This window comes from Eschscholzia californica, unplaced genomic scaffold (genome assembly GCF_041429995.1).
Source record: "Eschscholzia californica isolate CP2 unplaced genomic scaffold, dmEscCali1.0.p SCAF_6, whole genome shotgun sequence".
Lineage (NCBI taxonomy): Eukaryota > Viridiplantae > Streptophyta > Magnoliopsida > Ranunculales > Papaveraceae > Eschscholzia > Eschscholzia californica.
This window is the reverse complement of record NW_028238483.1, coordinates 5,643,585-5,651,812: the sequence shown is the minus strand read 5'-3', so window position 1 is coordinate 5,651,812 and position 8,228 is coordinate 5,643,585. Positions and strand designations below refer to the sequence as shown.

Genomic DNA, 8,228 nt, shown 5'->3' with positions numbered 1-8,228 from the left:
GGAAGTCAATTCCGAGTTCGGACGGGGAATTTGTGAAAGAAAGAAGTCGAGGTTCGGTCTTAAAACAAGGATTCTATGAAGGCACCCTCCTTTGGTTATAATTCTAGAAGGCACCCTCTTGATTTCCAAGTGAAGTCTAAAACCCAAGCCCAAAGAAGATGAAAGAAGGAAGAGATTTTGGAGGCACCCAATGGACTCAAGTTTGAGTCAAAGTCAAGGTTGACTAAGTCTAGGGTTTGAGTCAAATACACTATTCATCTTCTTCCTTATTGATCAACTTCAACCTTGGAAAGAAAGGGAGGGAGAAAAGGAGGCAAGGGGCTAGGGTTCTCCATCACCAAGTAGAGCTAAAGAGAGAAAAAGAGAAGAAGGAGAAGGAGGAGTGCCGGCCAAGGCAAGGCCGGCCTTAGCCTTGGCCGGCAGCAGCTCGGGCTGCACGGCAGCAGCTCGAGCTGCTCGGGAAAGCATGGCAGCCGGCACGGGACTGCAAGCACGGCAGGAGCAGCCCTCAAGCTCGGGACGCTGCTGCAGGCGCGACCTGCAGCTACCGGAGCATGAGGAAGCTTCCACAGCAGCTTCACGGAGCACGGGACAGCAGCTTCCGAGCTCGGGACGCGGCTGCGGGTATCTTGGCCGGCACGGGAGCAACGCTTGGGACGCGACCAAGGGACATCCGGCTCGGACAGCAGCATACATGGCCGGATCTATATGATTTTTGGCCGGAATCTTCACTTCTTTGGCCGGATTTATATGAGTTTTCCGGCAACCTTTTTGATCCGAAACCTTAGGGCTTTTACTCCCCATGTCTTGATCTAGCTTCCCATGTGGTTTGATTTGATTTTGGTTAAAGATTGCTAGAGAGAGAGAGCTAGGGTTTAGCTTTAATGGAGGTTGAGTTCTAAATGGAGAAGATGATGAAGGTCGCTATGGGGAACCCAAAATTTGCTAAGGGGAGATCGGCTGAACCTTAAAGACTCATATTTTCCGACGATCTTAGCCTCGAACAACATCGAAAAAGGGGGATTCTCTCATCATTTCTTTTCCATTTCTTATTCAATCACCATGTTTAGCTAACTTTAGTATGTCGATTATATGAGATGAAATGTGATGAATTCGTGATTACGTTTAATATGATTTGATGTTTTGATTTGATATTGATGTTCATTTATTTCGATTATCGTTTTGATCGTATTTTCATGTGTCTTGTCAAGCACTTCGCATAGTTAATAGACGAAACGAAGTATTCGATATCGATCGTAGTCTAAGTCATAATTTCATGTGTCTTGTCATGCACTTCACATAGTTAGGCGACTAGACGACACTTTCGATGACTCGGGATTAACTCGATTTAGACGTTTGTTTGACTAAGTATGATCTCCGGATATACGTAGTACTTAGAGACATCTACTTTAGGAGTCGAATATCGATTTTACTTTTGACACATTAAATCGGACTACACATAGTCGTAGGTTTATCATTATGGATTCCCGGACTTCGACACCTTTCTCACTTATTTGTTGCCAGAATCGAGTCTTACCGTCTCCCGACTCTTGTTCCTTCGACTCTTCTCTCAAACTTCTCTCGCCCGTTTACATTGATTGCTTAGTTTAGTTTTACTCGTTTTCTTCTCTTATTACTTATTCATCATATCAAAATCCCCATTTATCTTTGTTTCCTTTCCTATTTAACCTAAGTTAGCATTTGATACATAGACCGGGGGATAAGACCCTTCGACATCCAAGCTACCTTCCTATCCTTGGATCGATCCTGGCTTTGCCGGATTACTACTTGATACCTCCGCTTGGGTGTGCAACCTTTTCGGGTGCATCAAGTTTTTGGCGCCGCTGCCGGGGATAGGTTTAGTAATTAGGATAGTGTTTGTTGTTTTGTTCATTAGTCTTGTGTTAGTTGCTTTCTTAGACGTTTTCTCTTTATTTATTTTTGTAGTTTTTTATCTTCTTTTAGGTACCATTACAAGAAAAGAGCCAAAAGTTACATAAAGGCGAAGGAAAAGGAAGGATTCGAAAAGCTTAAGAAGAAAGACGAACGAAATGAGAGGAGCACTCGATAGTATCGCATTCTATCTCATCCTTTTTACTTGTGTGTGATTGTTTAGTTCTATAAGTGTTTGTTTCCATTTTTGCGATTGTGTGTTAGTATCCTTGAATATTGTGAGATCATGGCAAGTTGGTCATTTGATGAGAATGACCTTATGCGAACTCTTTCCAACACTAGTCGACCATCTACAAGTCATCAGGACTACTCAAACTTATATAGGAATGGTCCGACTAGTGATAGGAATAGGCGAGTTGAGCCTGACCGACCTAGGATGACCATGGGTGAATATCGACGGATGTATGGAGTCGGTCAGACTCGTCATGAATATGGTTTTAGAGATTATGAGCATGAGGGTAATCAACCCCGTAAGAGTCTTCGAGACTATCGACAAGAATTTGGGATGACAACACCTTCATGTATGAATTCGTCATTTAATGATAACCGTAGTTCTATTAACATTGATCGACCACGTCGAAGTCTTCGTGACTATCGACAAGCATATACGGACGGTTCACTTAGTGATGACAATTCCCGACTCGATGATTCCACTCAAAGAGTCGAGTCTAGATATCTACATGAAGGTAGTGAAGAAAGGACCATGGAGACCATTTGCCCGGTTTGTGCTATTTGTGGGAGCTTAGACCATTTGACCGAGTATTGTCCCATGATCCGTGTTCCGCGAGAGTCTTCGTCTAGTTATACTCATGTGCCTTATTACGAGGAGATGTCTGAAGATACTCTCCAAGCAATTTTAGAGTATCAAACTAGATTCAATCGAGATATAAAAGAGATCACGGAACGGCTTCTCAACATTGTTGATAGACTTGAGTCAGAGCCTATCATCGACGAGGAAGGGGTTTGCGCACCCCAAACTCAAGAAGAGACTATGAATAATGGTGAGGGTAATACACCTAACTCTAGTCTTAAGTTAAATGTCGAAGAAGCTCCTGATAGACCTTTTGAGATGGAATTGACCGATGACCCTTGTTGCTCAGTCCCTCGACCATTGTTATCTCACCATGATCGACCTACACTAGATTTTGATGTTCAGGATGATAGCTCTATGAGCAAGTTTGGGGATCACACGATGTTGAACTTTCCAATTTTTAGCACTTGTGATTACTTGGATGAGTTATGTAGAAGTGAAGGTGTTGCAACCAACTTTGAGGCTCCAGATGCCTTTAAGGGTGTCGATAACATAGTAGTTGAAGAGATAGCGGATAGCTTGTTGGATTATTTACCTAAGGAAATTATGGACCTTAACTTGGTCCCCGAGCCTATTGCCTTACCCTTAGAATCTAGTTCGACCTTCCACATGATCTCAGACTCGATTGTTGACCCCTTTTGGGACACTTCAGACGTCTTTCCTAGCATGTCTAGGGACTTAGTGGATATTCTATCCACTAAGCTTGAGGATGACTTCTTGTCTTCGACTGACCTCCTCTCACTTCACTTATATGTCGACCCTTTTGATGACTTTTTAGTCGTCGCCCCTAGCATTTATGCGCACTTAGTGGACCGTGCATCCACTAAGTTTGGGGATGGCTTCTTTTCGCTTTTAGTCTCACTTGCACTTCTTTCGTTTAATATTCTTGTGAGACTTTTAGCATTTGTATATAGCTTTCTTTGGGTTGACCCCCAAATCTTCCGTCTTTTGTTATATGATCGTTAGCCGATTAAGATGGGTCTTGATGTTTGTGGGTAGCATCTCTGAAAACCCTCCGCGAGACATAACTCGTGCTCTTGTGTGAAAACAAGAGAATCAAAGGCTAATTGCATAGCTCAATGCAATCGTGTATACCCGCGTTAGTGGTAGACTATATATGGTCATGTCTTTTATGTGCTTCATTCTCATTATGTTTTGGATATTTTAGGAGCATTTCTTATATGTTTTACTTCTAAGGCGTGGTTTGTTCCAAGTTTGGGGATGGCGTGAGCTTGGCATTATCTTGGAACCTCGTTATACATGAGCCTTGGTAGTATCATCTTTTATCTCCTTCGGTTATGGTAATATCTCTCCACTCTACTCTTTAAATTGATGTGCCTCTTTATCTTTTGGTGAGTGTATGCTTAGAACATTGAGGACAATGTTAGTTTTAAGTTTGGGGTGCGGGATATGACCATAACCAATGCATGACCATGGGTTTTAAAGACAAAGGGTTCAAATTAGCTAAAATTTAAAAAATTTTGAACATTTTGAGTAGATTTGCATGTGATTGTAGTGATAGTTTTAAGAATGTTGATGCATATGTATCGAGTTGATGGGTTTTGTGATTGCTAATGGTCTTTGCATGAAAGTCGAGTCTTTGAGTGTTTGTGTTATACTATGGGAGTAACATCTTAGTGAAGAAGAAACATCTCTAAGAAACCTAGAGTAGTCATTAGTGGAGACTTAACCCATGTGAGAGCTCAAAGCCTAAATTGTCCTTCGAGTGTACTCTTCCGCGCTAACTCCGAGTAGAATGAAGAGCTACTCAACCTCGTAACTATTAAAAGAGCTCATTTGATCTCGTGTGCTCAACTTTCTTAGCCACTAGGAGTGACATTAGGATAGCGAATTAACCTTGCCCTTGTAGTCCATGAAACCCAATAAGAGTGTCAACTAGAGGAAGGCGGATACTCCATCATCTTACATTCCGAGAATGAAGACATGAGAAGAAAAGAATGAAGAATGTCAAAAGCAAGTATGAAATGAAAAAAGTTGATTGCAAGAATATAGTATTGTGAGTTATGTTTGTTTTATGTGATTTTGTGTTATGAAAAAAAACGTGATATGAAAAAAAAGAAAAACAAAAAAAAGTGACATGAAAAAAAGAAAGAAAGACAAAAAGAAAAAAAAATGAATGATGAATAAAGTTGTTTATGTTATGTTTGAGCATGTTAGCTCTTTTGTGTGAGTGATGTGATTGTATATATGTGTGTTTGTGTGTATGTTCATGAATAAGTATTCGAAGCAAGAAACGAATGTGGAAGTGCTTAAGAGGTTCTATCATGAAGAGTTCGACATTCTCGGGAATCCTCCATCGTCATCCATCTCTAGTATCCGTTAACCTTTGGAAGGCATCCTTAGAGGGTAGAATGGGTGAGAAGGGCGAGTGAGCTTCCCCACTCCATTTAGTGGTTAATTCCTTTTCAGAGATCGTTCGTTCCAAAATGTTGTCCTCACCCCTTTTTATGTGTTGAGTCCATGTTTAGTGATCACACTCACACATACGAGCGAACCATTCTTGAGTGATCTCATATTTGGAGTGTATGTCCGTGAGGCCAAAGTCGAGGCGAAATGTACTAAACTAGGGATCAAGGCTTTGTGACTTCGGAACATAGATGTTGCTTATTATGGTTTAACACTTGCACTTTAGGGTAAGATCATTAGTGAAGAGGTCTTTAGCTTTCACATGAACTTGTTTACTTGATTCATTATGTTTTGACATGCTTAAACCCTTTACTATATGAACCATGCTTATATATGATGTGGTTGTTGGACCCTTGTGTATTTGAAACTCGATGTTTGTGGGTGTCATCTATGGAAACCCTCACGAGACAACACTCGTCCACTAGGGGTAACCTAGGGGTTTAACGGCTTGTTGCATATGCTAAATGCAACCGGGATTCCTCCGAAAGTGAGTTAGGCTTTCATTTTATTTTGTTTGCTCGAGGACTAGCAAAGTTTAAGTTTGGGGATGTGACACGAAAATGTCACATTTGGAGAGCCTAACTTAGACTAATTAGTCATTTTCGAGTGTTATCAATAATATTTTATGTGTTTTTCTTGTTTAGGTACCATATTTGGAGCTAAACATGGAATTCGGAATAAATGAGGCGAATTATCACTATCATTTCATGTGCCCAAAATGAGAGAAAAAGACTTCAAGCAAATCATATGAGAAGAGGAGTCAAAGACGAGCCCAACGGTGAAAACGGAAGTCAATTCCGAGTTCGGACGGGGAATTTGTGAAAGAAAGAAGTCGAGGTTCGGTCTTAAAACAAGGATTCTATGAAGGCACCCTCCTTTGGTTATAATTCTAGAAGGCACCCTCTTGATTTCCAAGTGAAGTCTAAAACCCAAGCCCAAAGAAGATGAAAGAAGGAAGAGATTTTGGAGGCACCCAATGGACTCAAGTTTGAGTCAAAGTCAAGGTTGACTAAGTCTAGGGTTTGAGTCAAATACACTATTCATCTTCTTCCTTATTGATCATCTTCAACCTTGGAAAGAAAGGGAGGGAGAAAAGGAGGCAAGGGGCTAGGGTTCTCCATCACCAAGTAGAGCTAAAGAGAGAAAAAGAGAAGAAGGAGAAGGAGGAGTGCCGGCCAAGGCAAGGCCGGCCTTAGCCTTGGCCGGCAGCAGCTCGGGCTGCACGGCAGCAGCTCGAGCTGCTCGGGAAAGCATGGCAGCCGGCACGGGACTGCAAGCACGGCAGGAGCAGCCCTCAAGCTCGGGACGCTGCTGCAGGCGCGACCTGCAGCTACCGGAGCATGAGGAAGCTTCCACAGCAGCTTCACGGAGCACGGGACAGCAGCTTCCGAGCTCGGGACGCGGCTGCGGGTATCTTGGCCGGCACGGGAGCAACGCTTGGGACGCGACCAAGGGACATCCGGCTCGGACAGCAGCATACATGGCCGGATCTATATGATTTTTGGCCGGAATCTTCACTTCTTTGGCCGGATTTATATGAGTTTTCCGGCAACCTTTTTGATCCGAAACCTTAGGGCTTTTACTCCCCATGTCTTGATCTAGCTTCCCATGTGGTTTGATTTGATTTTGGTTAAAGATTGCTAGAGAGAGAGAGCTAGGGTTTAGCTTTAATGGAGGCTGAAATCTAAATGGAGAAGATGATGATGGTCGCTATGGGGAACCCAAAATTTGCTAAGGGGAGATCGGTTGAACCTTAAAGACTCATATTTTCCGACGATCTTAGCCTCGAACAACATCGAAAAAGGGGGATTCTCTCATCATTTCTTTTCCATTTCTTATTCAATCACCATGTTTAGCTAACTTTAGTATGTCGATTATATGAGATGAAATGTGATGAATTCGTGATTACGTTTAATATGATTTGATGTTTTAATTTGAAATTGATGTTCATTTATTTCGATTATCGTTTTGATCGTATTTTCATGTGTCTTGTCAAGCACTTCGCATAGTTAATAGACGAAACGAAGTATTCGATATCGATCGTAGTCTAAGTCATAATTTCATGTGTCTTGTCATGCACTTCACATAGTTAGGCGACTAGACGACACTTTCGATGACTCGGGATTAACTCGATTTAGACGTTTGTTTGACTAAGTATGATCTCCGGATATACGTAGTACTTAGAGACATCTACTTTAGGAGTCGAATATCGATTTTACTTTTGACACATTAAATCGGACTACACATAGTCGTAGGTTTATCATTATGGATTCCCGGACTTCGACACCTTTCTCACTTATTTGTTGCCAGAATCGAGTCTTACCGTCTCCCGACTCTTGTTCCTTCGACTCTTCTCTCAAACCTCTCTCGCCCGTTTACATTGATTGCTTAGTTTAGTTTTACTCGTTTTCTTCTCTTATTACTTATTCATCATATCAAAATCCCCATTTATCTTTGTTTCCTTTCCTATTTAACCTAAGTTAGCATTTGATACATAGACCGGGGGATAAGACCCTTCGACATCCAAGCTACCTTCCTATCCTTGGATCGATCCCGGCTTTGCCGGATTACTACTTGATACCTCCGCTTGGGTGTGCAACCTTTTCGGTGCATCAACTATATGATGAGACTTCTCCTATTACCGACTTCACTTATCAGTCCGTAAAGGTTGGTTCTCGGTATCCATTGCCTCGACGTGCCCTGATACATTTGACGAGCAAGGTTCATTGTTTTATGATGCACTGTCTTTGATTCATGATCCTCGTGGGTTTAGGGTCGCATCTATGTCTCCTCATTGGCAACAGGCCATGGAAGAAGAAATGGCTGCCATTAGAAAGCAAGACACTTGGAGGTTGGTACCTCGCAATAGTAATATGAATGTGGTGGGTTGTAAGTGGATATACCGAACAAAGTTAAAATCTGATGGTTCTATTGACATGTATAAGGCACGTTGCTCAAGGTTTCAATCAAAAGCCAGGTCTTGGTTTTGATGAAACCTTTAGCCCGGTAGTTAAACCAACCACGATTCGTGTTATAC

The 8,228-nt window shown here is 42.0% G+C and overlaps 1 long non-coding RNA gene across 1 annotated transcript in view; it reads left to right on the top strand.

Moving 5' to 3' along the window:
• Positions 1-4,864: 4,864 nt before the first annotated feature.
• Positions 4,865-8,228, top strand: part of LOC147530977 (uncharacterized) — a 62,181-nt gene continuing 58,817 nt past the window's right edge. Inside the window, exon 1 of the long non-coding RNA XR_015227579.1 lies at positions 4,865-6,601. This is a non-coding gene — a long non-coding RNA (uncharacterized LOC147530977). The remainder of the gene's footprint in view (positions 6,602-8,228) is intronic.